The sequence below is a fragment of the Humulus lupulus genome, chromosome 2, assembly GCF_963169125.1.
Source record: "Humulus lupulus chromosome 2, drHumLupu1.1, whole genome shotgun sequence".
NCBI classification, from domain to species: domain Eukaryota; kingdom Viridiplantae; phylum Streptophyta; class Magnoliopsida; order Rosales; family Cannabaceae; genus Humulus; species Humulus lupulus.
Genome location: NC_084794.1, coordinates 251,200,097 through 251,221,141, shown reverse-complemented (window position 1 = coordinate 251,221,141; position 21,045 = coordinate 251,200,097).

The window sequence follows — 21,045 nt, the reverse complement described above, 5'->3', positions numbered from 1 at the left end:
AGCAGCACACCTGCCTTCCATCAAGAATCTACCAAATTGTATTTTCCATTGGAAATTTCCTCCATGCGTCATCAAAAGAATGTCTGGGGACCATCGACACATGTCCCATCTGCCATCAATGATGACTTTGAAAAACGTGTTGTCTTGTCCATACACCCAATAACACTGATTTTTAATCAAAGTGGAATCGTCCTTGAGAAATGTGCACCAATCATTTGACACCTTTTTGCATGTTCCCCGTGTAGCGGTAGCTCATCGAGCACCAACCCTTGGGCCATGCACATAAAGCTTGCCTACTAAACACCTTGTAAAATCCCTTGTAAATTGCAGGGTTATTCACATATTAGTTATACTATAATAAAACTCGTAATCCCAAGTGGCCTATAAATAGGGTTGGGGACTCATTTGTAACAGATCCGAATTTTGTTGCATGCTAAGCACTCGCAAATTCTCAAGAAAGGTGAACCTTTGCAAGCTCTTCTTCCTCAATATAATTGACTCGTGAACTATGATTAATTAATAAACTGAACCACATAAAAACCAATGTTCTTCCATTATCTTAAGCTCACTCATTCTCTCTAATTCTTAGTTGATGAAAAATTGAGTCAATAATTGCACTTAAGTACAAAATCAATTTTTTTACGGAAATTATACCAAATCTTTGCTAATAGTTACACTGAAGTATAGGGCTGAGTATTGGGCAGGTTGGTCGGGTTACAAGGCATTTTTACCCGTCCAATATCATAATCGGGTTAGCAAAAGTGACCCGTAACTTACCCAATTAAGAAAAAAAAAAATTTAACCCGTCCAATAATTTGGGCGGGTTGGTCGGGTTAACCCGCCCAAACCGAAATTGTATTTGTTTTTGGGCGGGTTGGTCGAGCAACTTGCCCAAACAAAAGTGGTATTTTTTTTTTTACATTTTTGTAATTTTTTTCTTTTAAATACTAGTACTAATAATGTGAAATTTATCTTTTTAAGCTTAAAACGATATTTTAAATTTATAGTAAAAAAATTAAAACAAAACTTAATTAATTTATATATTTATTTGAATATATTAAAAATAATAAATTCTTAATTGGGCAGGTTGGGTTATATTGGGCAGGTTGATAATTATTTTCAACCCGCCCAATGTAACAATTGGGCGGTTTAAATTTTGGTCGGTTTATTCGAGTTGTGTTTTTTGGCGATTTTTTCGGGTTGGTTTGGGCGGGTTGTAAAAATTTCTGCACAACCCTACTGAAGTACCATATTAATTTTTTTATGACATCAATACCAAATCTTTGTTAATAGTTGCACTTAAGTTAAGTACCAAATTATTTTTTAAATGTAGTAATAATATCAAATCTTTGTTAATATTACACTCATTAAGGTATTATTACTATGACAAAAAATTAAATCTATATTTATATGTAACTTTTGATAAAGATTTGGTATTATTGCTACAAAAAAAGATTTGGTACTTAAGTGCAACTAATAACAAAGATTTGTTATTATTGCCGTCAAAAAAATAGATTTGGTACTTAAGTGCAACATTTGTGAAAGATTTGATATTTTTACCACAAATCTACCTTTTAATAATGATTATTGGATACCCTGTAATTTGAAAATCAGTATAAAATAGCAATCTATGTACTTGATAATGGTCATCGGATACCCTGGACTTTGAAATTCATTATAAAATGGTGTCATGTTATTAATGAGAATATATTCATTTTGTACCCTATAATTTATGATCAAATTTAGGGCCAAGGTACCATTTTATATCAATTTTTAATTTACAAGGTACATGATGATCATTATTGAAAACAAAGGCTCCAAACTTACATTTCGTCAAAACACAAGGTACCAAATGAGTATATTTTCTATTAGTATCAATATGCCTCCCTCACGTATTTTTTTTTTATTAATACATCCTCACTAATTATTTTATACACATATTTTATACAATTATATCATTTACGCCATCAACGGTCTATAATTCTAGGTCTACCTCTGTATATATGGTATGGTGCCTATTGTTTGATAGATATCATAAGAGAAAGAGAAATTTGACATTTTATGCAAATACCCATAATTAAATCAATATAGCAGCATTAAATATTATAGGCAAAATATGCCTTTGCAAAAAAAAAATAAAAGAATGGACAAATCTGTCCATTCCATTCAAAGCTCTCTCTCACTGTCTCTCTCTCTCCATTCTTCTTTCTCCTTTCTCCTCCCCGGCATTAAATATTATAGGCAAAATATGTCTTTACAAAAAAAAAAAAAAAGAATGGACTTCAAAGTTCTTTCTCTCACTCTCTCATTTCTTTTTCTTTCTACCCACGACCATGGTGTCAATGGCCATGTATTTTCCTTGTTTTTTTAATGGTCATGGGTAAAAAGAAGGAGAAATGAGAGATGGTGACGGAGAAAGAAGAAAGAGAGAGAGGGAAGGTGAAAAAGGAGAGAGAGAAGGAATGATAAAGAAGAAAGAGAGAGAGACACCGAGAGAGTTTTAAATGGAAAGGACAATTTTATCCATATTTTTGCATTGGCATATTTTACCTATAATATTAAATGGTTGCATATTTAAATAATTGTGGGTATCTGGATGTATAGAATGTCAAATTTCCCTATCATAATATGATGATTAATTTAACTAATTATATTCGAGACACATGGATACACCCACACTGATCACTAACTAGCCAATTGGTTAAAATCTACCCTACCATTTCCATGGACTCATATTTTGGATGTGTTATAGATGATTGTAAAGTCCTGTGAAGGACCTGAACTCTGTTTCAATTGTTTTTGTAAAACGTTCTGCTAATGGGGCAGCCCATACTTTGGCAAAGGCTTCTTCTTATGTGGCTGAACGGGTATTGGTTAAGGAGAATATCTCCTCTAATGTGTTGGATGTAATGTTACAAGATTGTTGCTAATAAAGTCCACACTTTTTTTTAAAAAAAAAAATACTATTTTGGTGTTTATTATTAAAAGAGCATCGTGTGTATAAAATACCTGGATATTTATATATTATGGCAGTGGTTCTACAAGACTTTTTTTTTTCAGCTTTTGAGAGTCAAAAATACTTTTAGCATGGTATGTTGTAAAATCATAAATTGGCAAATTTATTGAAATATCTTTTTTATTTAAAAGATTATTTAAATTCCTTTTTATTGTGATTTTTGGGTTTAAATATCTTTGACTATTTGGTGGGATTTTCAAATATTCTTTATTTATATTTATATTCACAATATGTGTATAAAATGAATTTTTACCTTAGTTTTATGAGGAAAATGTTTTGTCTTATTCTGAATTCAATTATGGATATTCCTGGTTGATTTTCGTATTCTCTAAGGATGGTTGACTGCAGAAAATAAAAATTTTCGAAAGGTTATTACTTATTTTCTATTTTTAGAAAATTTTGAACTAACTCAGATATAAGTTGTCCCCACGATTCGCGTGGCTGTCGAAACAGAATCAATTGATTGACAAATCTTCATCAATCAAGAATATCATCAAATATTCTTGATTTTATTGTGGATTCTTTATCAGTCCTTCTGAGCACGAAATGGTCTCTATAAATAAGCTAATAGGGCTTTGATAAAATGCAAACTCCTTGGTGTATTTTTTTGTTGAGTGAATTGTAATATTTGTGAGAGTTCATAGTTTGTATTCAAGATCACACTGTTACTGACTGTTTAGTTTTTATGGTGTGTCTGTATCACATTTATGAGCAGATACAATTTCTAATTTGAACACAATTCTTAAGGTCTTCAGGAGGAGATTTTTACAAGCCTTTCTTCGAGAGGATGCAAGCACTCGCTGACCATTGAAGGGAGTTCAAGTGGTTAGGCATTTTAATCAAAATCATATTAGTAAAGAGAAGTACAACAAAGTCACGGCAAATCTCAAGAGGGAGTCTTGTTTTGTTTAAGTCAATATTTTGTACTTGTGATTCTTTATTAATTGGTTTTATTCTCTAGGTGTGGTCCCAAGGAGTAGGTTATCCGAAAGGGTTTCTGAACCTTGTATTTTTATTGTGTTCAGTTTATGTCACGACCAATCCTCATTCTGTCACGACAGATCTAAAATCTGTTTCAACATTCAATTACCATTCCGTAGCTTAATTAAACTTCTTGTTTTAATTAATTTGGTAATTTCTACAAACAAAATTTCAATTGGTATCAGAGCAGGACACTTATTTCTAAGTGTGATCTTGGTATATTCCGTTTGTTGTGTATTTTCTTTTGTGTTCTTGCAGTGTCTTTTTCACATAAGAAGGTTCCATAACTCGCCCCCCTTTGCTTAATGACTCTAACTATCCATATTGGAAAGTTAGAATGAGAGCCTTCATCAAATCTCAAGATGAAGGCTTGGAGAGCAGTCTTGAGTGGTTGGACTCCTCCCGTAGAAAGCGATGACATTACTAAGGTAAAATCTGAACTGGATTGGACAGATGCTGATGATAAATTATCTAGTTGTAATAATAAAGCACTGCATGCAATTTTTAATGGTGTTGGCAAGGGCTACATTAAATTAATCTCTTCATGTGTTTCGCCCAAAGAGGCTTGGAAAATTCTTCAAACCCAGTTTGAAGGAACCGCTGATGTCAAGCATTCTAGGCTTGTTATGCTCACAACAAAATTTGAAAATGAATGAAAATGAAACCCTCGCCGATTTTTATGAAACATTGTCAGATATTGCTGACAAATATTTTTCTCTTGGTGAGAAACTTGAAGAAAGTGTTTTGGTCTGAAAAATTGTTAGAGTTCTTACTAACAGGTTTCAGACTAAGCTCACTGCAATTGAGGAAGCAAAAGATCTGGAAAAAATAAAAGTTGAAGAATTGATGTGTTCACTTTGAACTTTTGAGTTGAATCAACAAATCAGACAAAAAGGTAATTTTGAAGAAAAGAAGGAGAAATCTATTGCCTTGAAATCTTCCAGAGAGAAGAAGGAAAGTTAGGATGATGAGATGGCCTTGTTAACAAAAAAATTTCAAAAGTACATGAAAAATTGGGAAACAGAAAGGCCATACTCAACAACCAAAAATGTAATTTTTCTAAACCTTTTGAAATTAACAAGAAGGGTATTTAGTGCAGGGAATGTAAAGGATTTAGACACATATAATCTGAGCATGCCAACACCTTAAATAAAAAGAAAGCCATGGCAGCTACTTGGAGTGATCAAGACTCTGAGCAGAGTGATGGGGAAGACAATAGTGTTGCCTTAACCTCTGTTCACAAAGGTATGGTTTTTTCTTCAGTTGATACCAAGGATTTGGTATGCCTTAATAATTATGTTCAGAATGATGAAGAATCTAACATTGACTCTGATGAATCTCACTTAGATGAAGAGTCATTGAAAGATTCTTACAAGAAAATGTATGATCAATGGCTAAAAGTTTGCTCGGAGAATCAATTAATGGCTAAAAATAACAAGAAATCAGTTGAAAAAGAATTATATTAAACACTTTTGTAGCATGAATCAATTTTTTACCAAAAGTAATTCAAAATCAAAAGCAATATGGGTCAGGAAAATCTTTTAGCTTTTTTGGCGGCTTTTACTTGTCATAAAACACATGCATCTTGTTCATGATACTTTGATAGTAGTTGCTCTAGACATATGACAGGTAATGCCAACATACTCACCAACTTCAAATCTTTGAAATGTAGTGTAGTAACTTTCGGAGATGGGATGACAAGTAACATTTTAGGAAAAGGTATTCTAAATTTAGAGGGGTTACCAAAGCTAAAAAATGTTATTCTTATTGATGGGTTGAAAGCTAACTTAATTAGCATAAGCCAAATTTGAGACCAATGGTTTTTTGTTAATTTTTCGCTTGATGAGTGTAATGTTGTAAATCAAAGTGGTGGCATTATTCTTAAAGATTCTCGTTCTTTGGATAATTATTATACACTCACAAAAAAATTCACATTGTCATGCATCATCATCAAGTGTTAATAACACTGACTTGTGGCATGAAAAACTCGGTCACACAAATTTCAAAAATTTGAAAAAAAATTGCCAATACAGATCTCATATGTGGGATACCCAAAATGGGTAAATAATCAGCTGGTAAATATGAATCATGTCAATTGGGAAAACAATTGAAATTTATCATAAATTTCGATTTGATATTAATACTTCAAATGTGTTGGAACTATTGCATATGGTGTTGGTATTAAATGATCAAATCAAAGGTACACAGCAGAATATATGGACCCATTTTAATAATTATTGATACCAGCCAGAATCATAGACATATATAAATATTAAATCACATACAAATAGATCAAGGATTATCTCTTGTAGCCTATCAAGTGTCCTTGAGTCTTTTTGTATAAATCAACGATATTCCTATCTAGTGTTCTGAGATCTCACATCATGATCTTCCAGACGAATCCTCAAACACACAAGGACGTGTGTGAGCACGTAGGATTCAAAAGGTTAATTTATGTGACTCCCTAAATGTACTCAACACATGAGATCTAGAGAGTTTTGACAGAGAGGAGGTTTAGAATAGTTTTCAGGTTTAAAGAAAACTATCGCTTTTAAGAGAGAGAGTCTGATCATTAAGCATTCTTTTGAATATCACGTATATCAGATTTATAAAGATATTTAATCTAATTAAATAATCTTTATTTAATTAAAATATAATTCAAATTAAAACTGATTAGATATTTACATTTAATTATTTATTTAAATCATATTTTAAAAAGAATAACTAAATAACTAATTAAACAAAATTATTTAAAATTTAAAATTCAAATCTCAGGAATAAAAATCTCTGATGCTAGGCGCCACACACTGTATTGTACAGTGTGTGTCGCCCTGCCCCATTAGGGTTTCCTTAATTTTCTCATTTATTTATTTAATCAATTTTTAAGACAAGATATTTATCTCAACGTAAATATCAGTTAATTCAAGATTAACTTTATCTTAAAATATTAGTTTTAAATTAAATAAATAAATATCATATCACAAATAAGATATTTATTATTTTCTCTTTATATTAATCCAAACAAGATTAATATTAATTTTAACCTACACTTTTTCAAAATAAAAACTATATTGTTAAATAATTAATTAATTCATAATTAATCAATTACCCATAGTTATCACATAATTATTTCCTTGCTCTGGAAAATTAATTCCTTTGCAATTTAGTAATTTCTCTTTACACATCTTTCTTTTGACATCCTTACCCTTGACAGTGTAGGACATAGGTGATCTGGGGACCATGGACCTATAATACGAATCTCCAATAAATTAGATTATTAATTAAACTCTTTAATCTAATAATCTTATTTATTAATTCCATGATTACTCTACTATAAATATGGAAGGAAGACTTCTCAATGGTTACTACCCATAGATGAGTACTAACAATTATGATGACGTGGCAACATAGTGACTTGGTATAGTAAGTCAACAATAAGTAAATATTTTTTTTCTCGTTAATTTCGAATTTAAATATTATTTTTTTGCCATAATTAATGTTGTTTTCAACCAATGAGAGACACAGGCTATATTTAAAAATTGACATGCATTTTAAAAATTAAAAAGTTTACAATATTATATTTTCATAATAAATACACGTTTTTCATTAGGTAACCCTTCAAAAATTTGAAAAAAATCAAAATTTATTTTTAGAAATATTAAAGATCAACTATAAATATGAACCATTGATCTTAATTCAATGGTTAATATTAAAGTAACCATCCATGGGTAGTAACCATTAAGAGTGCACCCAAATATGGAATTGCACTCTAAGAGGGTGTTTGACTCCTTAACTTAAAAATTGTTTTTTGTTTTTAAAAACTAAAAATTGTTTTTTGAAAACAAGTTAGGCTGTTTGGCTTGTTTTCATAAAACAATTTTTAAAAACAAAGTACATAAAACAGAAAATTTTGAGAACAACAAAAAGTTGTTTTCTGTTGTTCTCAATTTTTTTTTTTCACATCACTTTTTTAATTATTATTATCTAACATCATTTATTGTCACATCATTTTCTCTCTCATTAGTTTCTTTCTCTTCACTTTCTCTCACATCACTTTCTCTCTCTTAACTTTCTCTCACATCACTTTCTATCTCCTTATTTTCTCTCTCATCACTTTCTCTCTCCTTACATTTTCTCTCTTCACTTTCTCTCTCTCTCGCTATTTTTTCTCTTCTCACTTTCTATCTTTTCATTTTCCCTTGCATCACTTATTATGTTATCATTTTCTCTTTCATCACTTACTATATCTTCACTTTCTCTCTCATCACTTAATATATCATCATTTCCTCTCTCATCATTTTTTATCTACTCACTTCTCTCTCTTCACTTTCTTTCTCAATACCTTCTCTCTCATTTTTTCTTAGATCAATTTCTCTCTTCTCAATTTCTATTTCTTCAAATTTTCTCTCCTTACTTTCTCACTCCTTATTTTTCATCATTTTTTCTTTCAAATGATTTTATCTCATGATTTATTACAAACTTTTAAAAGATTTTTCTCTTTGTAAATATATTTGTTAATTTTTTATTTAATATTTTAAAAAAATAAAACTAAAAAATTGTTTTTAGAAAACATTAACCAAACACCTCTTGTTTTTTTAAAACTACAAAAACTGTTTTCTATTCTCATTTCTGAGAACATAGTTTTGAAGAAAAAAAACAATGCCAAATAGGCCCTAAGTATTGATAGAATTATATTTACAGAGTTTTCTCTTGTAGTCCATTGATATAATTAATATATGCAGTTCTGTCCTCCATTATTGGTTCGTTAATTAGAGCTAGTCAAATAAGACTTACATTGATCTAGTCAAATAGTCCATTGGTATCCCTCCAAATCATAACTAACTTAACAGACTCTAAGTTTTCAGTTAGAAGAATAATTGTACAAGTGAGCTGGCTATAAAATGGGATGGTTCGGCTGAAAGAAAGACAGAATGTGAGAGAGAGAGAAATAATCTAGGAAGAAGAGAGTGGTAGTTTGAATCAAGAGGCAAAAGAGAAAGAAAGAGAGTTTGAGAACAAAGGGTTTTGTAATTGAGCTAACACTGATGTACGAAAGTGTTAGGCTCAAGGGAGGGGCCGAGTGTTTTGAGATTAATCTCCATTGAAGACTCTTTAGTTGAAGATCCACTTCTCAACTGTGTTGTACTTTTTGCTACAGATTCATTCAATAAAAGGATAGTGTTCAAACTGGATGTAGAGTCAAAGATCACATTGATCTTTGGTCTTGAACCAGTATAATTGTTCTGTGTTGTTTTTCTTTTACTTACAAATTTGTTTAGATTATGGTCAGTTGATTCTCTCCTAACTTTACCACTCAGTTTGTGCATAACAAAGTTTGTCTAATAGTGCCATTGGTTCAGTGATAAGTTCTTAATATTACAACAAACCAGACTATTTGATCTTGAGTTTATATAGATTTTACAACAAAATTAGAGCCAGGTTCGCGATCAAGAAGAACAACTCAAGATTCAGACACATCCGCTGCAAGATTGATCAAGAAATTGTCTAAGAACTCATATCAACAATGGCCAAATTCGATTTGGAAAAGTTTGATGGAGCAAGCGATTTTGCTCTATGGAGGGAAAGCCTCAAAGGAATTCTTGTGCATCAAAAAGTGGCAAAAGTTCTTGGTGACACCAAACTTTTGACTGAGAAGAAACCTGAAGAGATTGCTGAGATGGAAGAGATGGCATACTACACAATAATCATGCACTTGTCCAACAATGTTTGAAGAAAGTTGATTGATCAAAAGACAACCAAAGGAATATGGGATAAGCTGGAAGAACTCTATATGAAACCTTCAATTTCTAGCAAGATAAACTTGCTTGAAAGACTCTATGGCTTCAGAATGATATCTAATTTATCTTTAGATGAAAATATTGACAAATTTAATGAAATCATTGTAGGTCTTGCCAATATTGAACACAAAGTAGATGAAGAGAGCCAAGCCATCATTCTTCTGAGATCCCTACCAATCGCCTATCAAGAAGTAAAAACTGCCATTAAATATGGCAGAGATGTGATAACATTAAAGGAAGTTCTTGGTGCTTTGAAGTCCAAGGACTTTGAGTTGCAGCTAGAAAATGAAGCTAAGAAAGAAGAAGTATACTTGGCAAGAGGAAGGAACCCAAAAAGAGGATATTCTAAGAACCAACATCATTCTCATTCCAGGTCAAAATCTCAGGCAAAATGAGAGATAGAAAGTGATATTTCTGTGGAAGACCAGGACACATTCAAAGATTTTGTATCAAGTATAAAGAACAGCAAGCAAGCTTCAAGTCACTGCATAACCCAAAGAATAATCAAAAGCATAAACATGATCAAAAGACAAAGAGTGATACAACTGCAGTAGCCGAAGAAGACACTGATGATTGGTCAACAGATGGAGATGCTCTCACAATCTCAGAAACCACACAAACCAGGGAGTGGACTCAATTCTGGCTGCACATATCATATGTGCCCAACTCGAGAATCATTTTTTGATTATAAACAAATTGATGATGGTAAAGTTATAATGGGAAATGATTTTTCTTGCAGGGTCATTGGAATTGGAAGAATAGCTATTAAACAGTTCAATGGAGAAGTGAAAATTCTGTCAGATGTGAGGCATATTCCAGACTTAAGAAGGAACTTAATTCCCTTGGAACTCTGGAAGATGAAGGATATTCATACAAGTCTATGAATTGAAATCTGAGGATTACTAAAGGATCTTTACTAGTAATGAAAGGCAAGAAAATACATGGTTTATATATTTTGGATGGGGAAATAGTCCCTACTGCTGAAGTTGGAGTTGTAAAAGGTCAAGAAAATGAGATGATGCTATGTCAAAGACTCGGGCACATAAGTGAGCAAGGCCTTAGAGAATTGCACAGTAAAGGAATAATTACCAAGCTAAAGACATGTGCTTCTTCCCTTTTGTGAAGCATGTATACTTGGTAAGCAACATAAGATCAAGTTCACTCAAGCTCGACATACTACAAAGAGAATATTAGAATATGTCCATGCTGATCTGTGGGGGCCTTACAAGATTCCAGCCAATACAGGTAAATAATACTTTCTTTCCATAGTTGATGATTATAGTAGATGTTTGTGGACTTGTTTATTACGAACTAAAGATGAATGTATAGATCACTTTAGGACTTGGAAAACACAAATAGAAAACCAAACTGAATCGAAAATCAAAACTCTTAGAACTGACAATGGCCTATAATTTGTTAATCATGAGTTTGATATTTTGTGTAAAGAAAGTGGCATAACTAGACATAGAACAATTGTTAATACCCCTGAACAAAATGGGGTAGCTGAATGTATGAATAGAACCTTGTTAAACAAAGTTCGATGCTTGTTACTTAGCTCAAAATTGGGAAAAAATTACTGGGGAGAAGCCTTGGCAACCGCATGCTACCTAATAAATAGAAGCCCAAATAGGTCAATAAATTTGAAAACTCCTTTTGAAATGTGGCATGATAGGCAACCTAACCTTAAACACTTGAAAGTATTCGGATGTACATCATATGTACACCAATCTGTTGATAAACTAGAACCTAGATCAATCAAAGGAATTTTTCTTGGATATCAAATAGGTACAAAAGGTTATAGGATCTGCATAAACCAAAGGGGTAGACTTAAAAATTATAATAGCAATAAATGTTATTTTTAATGAGTATGATTTCCCTTACTTAACAGCCGAGAAGGGTAGTTTGTCCTCTGATATTGCAGGCAATACAGGAACTCAAAATGTTACCAAAACTGAGATTGAGCAGGACAAGCAAGAGGAAGCATTAGAAGAAGATCAAGACTCATCTATAGAAGTTGGAATTGAAATCACAGAAACACAAGATGAGATGGTAGACTATCAGTTAGCAAGAGATAGGACTAGAAGAGAAATCCATCCTCCAATGAGCTATGCAGAAGCAGACCTGATTGCTTATGCCCTCTTTGTAGTACAGTAAACATAAATTAATGAACCAAACAGTTTTGAAGAAGCTACCTCAGGAAGGGATAAAAATAGATGGCTGCAGGCCATCAAAGAAGAAATGGAATCACTCACCAAGAATAGAACTTGGGACCTAGTAACCAAACCAGTGAACCAGAAAGTAATAGACTGCAAATGGATATTCAAGGTCAAAGAAGGGATAAAAGGTGATGACTCGGTAAGATACAAGACTAGGTTGGTAGTTAAGGGCTTCACTCAGGTGGAAGGAATAGACTGCACAGAAATATTTTCACCTGTAGTGAAGTATAAAACAATAAGATTGATGTTATCTCTAGCTGCACAACAAGATTTAGAAGTGGAGCAACTAGATGTGAAGATTGCGTTTCTGAATGGATTCATAGAGGAAGACATCTACATGAAACAACCGCCAGGATTTAAGGTGGAACAAGACAATTCAGATCTGGTTTGTAAATTGAAAAGGTCACTATATGGTCTCAAACAATCTCCAAGACAATGGAACAAACGCTTCAACACTTATATGCAAATCATCGGGTTCACAAGATCTCTATTTGATCATTGCCTATACTACAAAGGTTTAGATTCTTCTTCTGCAATCTATTTACTATTGTATGTAGATGATATGCTTATCTTAAGCAGGGACAAGACAGTGATCAAAAGCATAAAGGACAAACTTAAAGAAGAGTTCGAAATGAAAGAATTGGGACCAATACAAAAGATTCTTGGCATAGAAGTTGTGAGGAACATAAATGAAGGAAAGATGTACAGAAGGTAGTTAAAAAGTTCTATATACAAGATGCTAAAAGCACTTTAGTGCCTTTAGGTGGCCAGTTCGAATTGACAAAGGAACAATGTCCTTCGAATGAAGAAGAAATAAAAGAGATGAGTAAGGTGCCTTACTCTGTTGCTCTGGGATGTGTAATGTATATCATGGTCAGTACAAGACCTGAAATTGCACATGCCTTAAGTGTTCTAAGCAGGTCTATGTCGAATCTAGGCAAAGAACATTGGAAAGCTCTCAAATGGCTCATTAGGTACTTGAAAGGCACCTAGGATCATGGTTTAATTTACTAAAGGATTGAAGAAAAACTGGAACTGAAAGGATATGTGGATGCAGATTATGCAGCCAATAAGGACACAAGAAAGTCTACAACATCATATATGTTTCTCACTAATCATAATTGCATATGTTGGAAAGTTCACCAACAATCAGTAGTGTCACTGTCTACTACTGAATCCGAATTCATGGCAACAACAGAGGCCTTTAAGGAAGCAATCTGGTTAAAAGGAATCCTACAAGAGTTAAAAATCTTGAGAGGTGAGGTAACAATCTACTTGGACAGCCAGTCTTCAATTCATCTTTGCAAGAACCCAATTTATCATGAGAAGAGAAAACATATAGACATCATATTATTTTGGATAAGAGAGAAGATAGAGGAAGGGTTATAGAACTGAACAAGGTAAAATCTGAAGATAACCCTATAGATATTGGCACCAAAGTATTGACAATAAGTAAGTTTAGACACTGTCTAAACTTACTCAACCTTGGAAACTAAATTGATTTTTTAAGAACACTATCTCTATTTCAGTAAAACATCAATTCCTAGCAGCTATGATTTGAAGGAAGAAGGTGGAATTTGTGGTATTTTATTCCTCCAAATCATAACTAACTTAATAGACTCTAAGTTTTCAGTTAGAAGAATAACTGTACAAGTGAGCCGACTATAAAAGGGGATGGTTCGGCTGAAAGAAAGACAGAATGTGTGAGAGAGAGAAAGAATCTAGGAAGAAGAGAGCAGTAGTTTGAATCAAGAGGCAAAAGAGAAAGAAAGAGAGTGTGAGAACAAAGGGTTTTGTAATTGAGCTAACACTGATGTACGAAAGTGTTAGGCTCAAGGGAGGGGCCGAGTGTTTTGAGATTATTCTCCATTGAAGACTCTTTAGTTGAAGATCCACTTCTCAACTGTGTTGTACTTTTTGCTACAGATTCATTCAATAAAAGGATAGTGTTCAAACTGGATGTAGAGTCAAAGATCACATTGATCTTTGGTCTTGAACCAGTATAATTGTTCTGTGTTGTTTTTCTTTTACTTACAAATTTGTTTAGGTTATGTTCAGTTGATTCTTTCCTAACTTTACCACTCTATTTGTGCATAACAAAGTTTGTCTAATAGTGCCATTGGTTCAGTGATAAGTTTTTAATATTACAACAAACCAGACTATTTGATCTTGAGTGTATACAGATTTTACAACAACTTTTTTTCTTAATTTTTTTTAACTTAACTTAACATGCTTATGTTAAAAAATTGCTATTAATTAGCTTGATAATTTTTTCTTACTTTTTTTAATCTTTCAATTAAATCGTATAAAAAAAGACTCTTACAAGACTGTATTGTATATTTGTTTAAGTTTCGTACACTTATCTTATTGAGCCAAAATTAAGTCATCTTATTTATTAAAATATCGTTTCCATATGAATCACTAAAAAAACCATATCTTTGTATACAAAATTATTTTATATGTACAAAATTGATTAGTTTATATCCCATTCCCAAGTGCTGAATTTAAAATTAGACGAAGCACGACTCCAAATAATAGATAGTCATATTTAAATATTATGGATCCAATTTAAATAAAACTATGTTTCCATAAAGAGATATATAATTTTAAAATAGATTTATATTTTTTTGGACACTGTTTTTTTTTTCATTACCTGTTTAGACTTTGTGTTTTGATAAATTATTTTTTGGATCTTATATTTTGTAAAATGGTTAAAATAGAATCCTAAACCCAATTTTGGTCAATGTTTTCTCAACTAAAATCACAAATAATTTACCAAACTAACAATTCAGAACAAAAATAAAATCATTATGCTTAAAAACTGTGTTGTTATATTCAATTTTTTCTTCATTAAAATTGAGTTTAATGTTCTATTTTAATTATTTTACAAATTATAGGGTCCAAAAAATAATTTGTTAAAACACAAAATGCATACAAATAATGAGAAAAAATACATGATGCAAAAACGTATAAATTCTTTTAAAATCATACCAAAATAGATATTCTATTTTAATCGCCAATGCGTGCAATTTGCGTAAGCCGACCAAACTATTTATTTGGATTATATATATATATATATATATATATTTTTTGTTGAGAAAAGCTATTTTATTGGCCTGAAACCCAGGTCCATTTTAAAAAAAAAAAACAGAGGAATATGTGCTTCGTTTCGTACTTCGAATCCAATGTAAATACGTTATGTCATTTCCATATAAACCCTTTTGGATTTTCCTGTTATTTTAACGGGCATTTTAGTAGCAAAACCTCCAAAAGTCAACAAAATTGACAAATGACCCCTAAGATATATTAATTCTAATATAACCCCTTAAAGCTAAACTAATGTTATATTGTTAATAAAATAGTAAATAGTGCATTTTTTTAATAAAAGAATAGATTTAGGATTTTAAATAATATTTTTTTTTGTAATTTTATTCTAAATCACCTAATGTCATATTTATTTTTAATCAAATAATTATAAAATAAGTCATAAATAATATAAATTTTATATTATTAGAATTTTATTATATGCTTTATTTTATAATAAATACTAAATAAAATGTTATTTGATTTTTAAAATATGATAATATCCTTTTGTTACACCCCAAATTTCGAGATATAAAAAGTAGTATCGAAATATTGGTTCACAAGTGTGGAAATCAAATATGTAAACAATCTTCGGTGTGTTTATTTGTGCAGGTATTTAATTACTTTAAGATGTCACATCATTAACTTTCGAACATGCAGTGTGAGCTCGAAGGTAAGAGGTTCCACAACTTTGAAAGTTGGATAGATGAGGAGGCGTCATTATTGTTACGACTGAGCTCGAAACATCTTGTAGGCTCGAAGAAGCGTTGGAGCAACAACATGTTTACGGTTATAAATCCCTATAACCGTGGGCTTAGTTGAAACTATGTGTAAAAACCCTATTTTTAAGGGATTTTAGTTTAATTAATATATTTGATTGTATTTATTATATTCATTTGTATTTCAAATTCAAATGAGATATCTTGTAACTTCCCTAAAATTAAGGGAAGAATATTCTATAAACTGGGTCTACAAATAGCCTGGACATATATAATCATTTACTGGACACACAATTTTGTACTCAAAGCTCTGTGAAGTTGCTTTCAAGGCTTCAAACACAGAATATTTATTCAATAAAATTGACTCGTGGACGTAGGTAGATTTAAATACTGATCCACGTAAAAAAAATTTGTTCTTTCTTTTCTTCCTTTATCATAACTACTTAATCGCTCTTATTCTTAGTTGACAAAAAATGTCATCAACAATTTGATGTTTTCATTGAGAGCATTAAGCATTCTTTCAAACGTCCCGTTTTATAAAAATGGCTGTTGTAAACATCCCCGGATCAGGAAGTGGACGACCACTCCCATGAATTCCTGAGGAAAACACTCCTTGCACTGAAGAGCATCCTCGAAGGCCTGGCAAGCAGCCGATCAATGATCCAACCCCCGATGAAGGGAGCGCGTCAACAACACCGCAGGATTAAGGTCAACTATGAGACCCTGGTCATAGTTCCAAGCCACAAAATCAAGATTATTACATTCCTGACAGATATGTTCCAATGGTGGAGTTGGAAAACCAAATGTTGGGGGAGAGATTAGCCGAGGCTACTCGATTAAATGGGAGATGGTGAGACGGGTGGCTGAAGCCCAGACACCTTCACAAAGGACTAGGGGCGACCTTGAGGAAGTACGATGGCTAGAATAGCCGAACAGAGAGCTCGACAGGATCAAGCAAGGGCTAAGGCAAGTGTTGGAATTAACCAGTCAATGGTTTCATCTCGAAACCCGACACATGCCAACCAAACCAGAGGGATTCCTTCTGACACTGGGAATAACCGAGCTCCCCCATAAGCAGCTCGAAATAATAATCCAGAGCCTGCGAGACCAACTGCGAACAATGAAAGGCCACCACCATCTCCAATAAGCCATCCACCGTCTCCAATAAGGTATCCATCACCAGTGTAAGAAGTGCCACAGGCCTTAAGTGGACCTCGAGCTAGAGCAGGGGCACCTCAGAGGCCTGCCCGAAGTGCAAGGAGTGCAAGTTGAGTCAGGAACCCTCAGGCTCGGCCTGAGCAAAGGAGTAACCACAAGGCCCCAATAGGGGCAGACTAAGGGCATAGACGGGCGAGACAACCCCAACTGTCTAGGAGTTATATGTAGAGGTCACAGGCAACTAGACTAGAGTGCACGTGGACAATCCACCTCGAAACTATGCCCAACAAATGACTGCTAGTTTTCTCAACGACATTCAAGACTATAGTAGGTTGGTGAGTGTTTATAACACTGAACCGAGATACTATGAGAATTGTCCTAATGATGGTCTCGATCTTCGAGACCACCTGAACCAGATCTCGGGGCAATACAACTAGCAAAATATGGACTTAAGGGCACATCTAAATGCCCAAAGGGAGTCCTTACAGCATGTATACGGGAATAATTATAACCTGATACTACAATAAGGAGCTAGAGCTCCTTGGAACAATAACCAGCCCACTGTTTAGTGCTGGCTCTACCCCTAGTAGATCTGGTCCAGGAAAGGATAAATAAGCTCAATGAGCAGTGTAGGCTCCTTCGAGAGGGAAAGGAAAAGGAAAAGGCCTATGATTCAGATGTGGAGATCGAGCCTTTTGCTCCTCATATCTCGAGCACACCTTTCCCATACAGGTTTAAGATACCCCACATGACACCATATGATGGGAAAATCAATCCTGGTAGCCACTTGAGAACATTCAACAATGTGATGAGAGCCAGTAATGTTGGCCTCGAGCTCAGATGCATGCTCTTCCCAACGACACTGATAAGAGCTGTAAAAAGTTAGTTTGACAAGTTCTGAAGACATTCAATCTCGTCATGGGAACAATTTTCAAATGAGTTCAAAAAGCAGTTTCAGGCTGCAAAAAGCATCAAGCCTGAAGCTTCGTCTTTGGAAAATATCTGACAACAGCCAGGAGAGTCACTCAAGAAGTATCTAGCCAGATTCAACATCGATGCGGTTCAAGCTTGTGATGCTGATGATAGTAGCTCCTAATGGCAAATCGACCTGAAATCTTGCTAGGAAGCCCCCTCTGGGATGACATACAACAAAAGTTGGTGCAAACAATCACAAAGTTCAACCTTCTAGCCCAAAGGTTCATCAATTTAGAAGAGGCTAGGTCTGCATTGTAGTTAGTGCCTCTAGCCCCAATAACTACAACGACGAACATTAACTCAACCCCGAGCTTGGCTGTACCATCCACGACCCAACCTTCTGGTGACAATTCTTCCAAGCAGAAGAAAATTAAGGAAATAACCCCGAGGCGGACGAGAATAAAAAGAAAAAGAGAGATAAATATATCTCCATTTACACTATATATACTGAGCTCACAGAAACTTTGGAAAATATATACGTGGCTAATGAGAATCAAGTTCCATTCCGCGCGACTTGAGGCAATGCACAACCAACGTGCCAAACGGGATCAAAATAAATATTGTCGATTCCACAGGGACATCGGTCACACGACTGAAGAATGCAAACAATTAAAAGATGAAATCAAGGGATAGATCTCGAGAGGCTACCTTAAACAATATGTCCGAAATAGAAACAACAACCAAGCACAAGCTCTGCCTAACCAGAGGGCAGCATCATCCCAGCCTGCGCAACAACCTCAAGTTGTCGCACCCTCTGCAAGGGAGGATAATCGACCTCCCCCAATCGATGGAGAAGATGTGATAACCATCATTTAGGGAACCCATATAGCTAGAACAAGCAGAAATGCTTAGAAAAGATATGTTTAGGAGGTGAAAACTGGAGACGGATCTCCTTATGTCCCAGAACCTCGAGCTCCCAAACAGGAAAAGGTCGAAACCCAACCTATTAACTTCACAGAAGTGGACACCTCTCATGTCCAATTCCCCACAATGGCCCATTGGTCATTACCCTTCAACTCGCCAACAAGAGAGTTCACCGAATCCTTATAGATAATGGGATCTCGATGAACATCCTTTATAAGGCGACTTTGGAGAAAATAGGTTTGCCTGTTCGAGACTTAAAAGCTTGTGCAACCACCTTTTATGTGTTCTTTGGAGAAGGGATTGCCAACACAGGGGAAATTGAGCTCCCAATAACGTCAGGAGAGTATCCAGTCTCGATCACTAAATTTTTAGAATTCTTAGTGGTGGTCATCCCATCGGCCTATAATGTCTTGCTCGAGAGACAAGCCCTTATTGGGCTGGGGGTAGCGACATCAATAAGGAACTTGGCACTAAAATTCCCGACACCCAGTGGAATTAGGACGTTGAAGGGAGATCAATTAGTAGCCTGAGAGTGCTACAACATCTCAATGAGGGGAAAAGGTCAGTCTAGTGCTCAAACACTAGTTGTGATTGAATAAATAAGAAAGATAATTTTTGAGGTCGAAGATGAGATCAACCCAAGAATGGGAGAAGATAGAGCTGATCTCGGCCTAATAGAGGAGCTTGAAGACATTTAGCTCGGGGACAAAGACACCACTAAGGTGGTGAAAATATGGAAGAACCTTACCAAGGAAGCGAGATATCAATTAATCCGCTTCCCAATGGAGAATCAAGATGTTTTTGCATGGTCTCATTTGGATATGATTGGAATTAATCCCAATATAATAATCCATGCACTAAACATAGACAAAAATTTCCCCCAAAGCAACAAAAAAGAAGGCTCCTTGATGACAAAAGGAAGCAAGCCCTGAAAGAGGAAGTTGATAGATTAAAGGAAAATTGGTTCATAAGAGGCGCCTTTTACCTAGATTGGATAGACAATCCGGTTTTAGTCTCAAAATTGAATGGTAAGTGGCGAACCTGCATTGATTATTTAGACCTAAATAAGGCATGCCCAAAGGATTGCTTTCTGCTGCCTCGAATTGATCAGCTTGTAGATGCAATGTCAAGACATGACATCATGTCATTCATGGATGATTACTCTGGCCCTTGACCAAGAGCACACAAACTTTATGATGAATAAGGGGCTATATTGTTATAATTTGATGTCATTTGGACTAAAAAATATAGGAGCAACGTATTAAAGGTTTGTGAATCGTATGTTTGCTAGACATATTGGAAATAACATGGAAGTGTATGTGGATGATATGCTCATAAATCCAAACACAATAATAACCATGTAGAAAACCTCGCGGAGTGTTTCACTATACTTTGGAAATTTAACATGAGACTTAACCCACAAAAATGCTCATTTGGGGTGTTGTCGGGAAAGTTTCTAGAATTCATAGTGAACACTTGAAGCATCAAAGTGAACCAAGATAAGATCAAGGCCTTAATAGATATGCCTTCACCTCAAAAGCATAAAGATGTCCAGAGTTCAACTGGACGAATGACAGCCTTAAACAGGTTCATCTTGAAATCCACCAACAAATGCATGCCCTTCTTCAATCTTTTGAGAGGGGACAAGAAGTTTGAATGGACTGAGGAGTATGGGCTAGCCTTTTAAGCCCTTAAGAAGCACCTTGCAGAGCCTTCAATCTTATCTAAACCAATATTGAGAGAAGTAATGTACTTATACCTCACCATAATCGAGCATGCAATCAGTGCCGCATTAGTTCGAGAGAACAAAAAAGTGCAAAGACTGGTCTACTATATCAGTAAACGACTCTTAGGGGCTGAGTCGCGGTACCCACTAATGGAAAAGCTCGCATTATGCCTAGTGCATGTGTATAGAAAGTTGCAACCTTATTTCCAGGCACACCCAATACATGTGCTGACTGATCAGCCATTGAGACATATATTGTCAAAACCTGATTCATCTGATCGACTATTGAAATGGGTAGTTGAACTTGGGAAATTTGAGATCACATATCACCCAAGAACAATGATAAATGGCCAGGCCCTAGCTGATTTCATAGTAGAGTGCACGAGGATATCCATCAAAAAATTCATAACCCTAGCTCGAAAGCTGTGGAGACTTTATGTTGATAGATTGTGACAGTCAGAATCCCGTGATCCGCAGGGGGAAAGACCGGATAAAAGGCTGTACAACC